Source organism: Podarcis filfolensis (genome assembly GCF_964270895.1).
Source record: "Podarcis filfolensis genome assembly, chromosome: 12".
NCBI classification, from domain to species: Eukaryota; Metazoa; Chordata; class Lepidosauria; order Squamata; family Lacertidae; genus Podarcis; species Podarcis filfolensis.
In genome coordinates, this window is record NC_139614.1 from 47,779,693 (window position 1) to 47,780,253 (window position 561).

The window sequence follows — 561 nt, forward strand, 5'->3', positions numbered from 1 at the left end:
ATAGCGGGAAATGTGTCTCGTGTTGTTTTCTTGTTTATAAATAAAGTGGCATTTAAAAACGAGAATATATATAGTATGACCCATGATACTGGCTGTTCCCATCTATCTGGGCAACCAAACCAACTGCCATCTTCCTGCTTTTCTCCCTCCACCAAAGCCTTTCTCGTCTTGTGTCATGGCTTTTAGATTGCAAGCCCAAAAGCAGGGCCTACCTTGTAATAAGAAATTCTAAGGTCTCAAATATATAATAAATATTGATAAATGCACATACGTAAATATATAAACCATGTGTCTGAAACAGTACAGGAGAGCAATCCTGAGGCCATTTTGACTCTCCCAATGACCTCAAATATTCCTCTGCAGTAAGGGAGGCATTATCTTTTCGCTTACAAATCCTGTCTTAAGGGCATATTTGTGTTGTGACTTGGATTCAGGAACTAAAAAATTAACCATCACAAGAAAATGGCCAGGCTGCCCAGGTAATGCAATCAGCAACCATTATCAGGTATCCTGGCAGACAGAATTTCTGTGGTAGACCACCTCCTATGATATATGTATGAT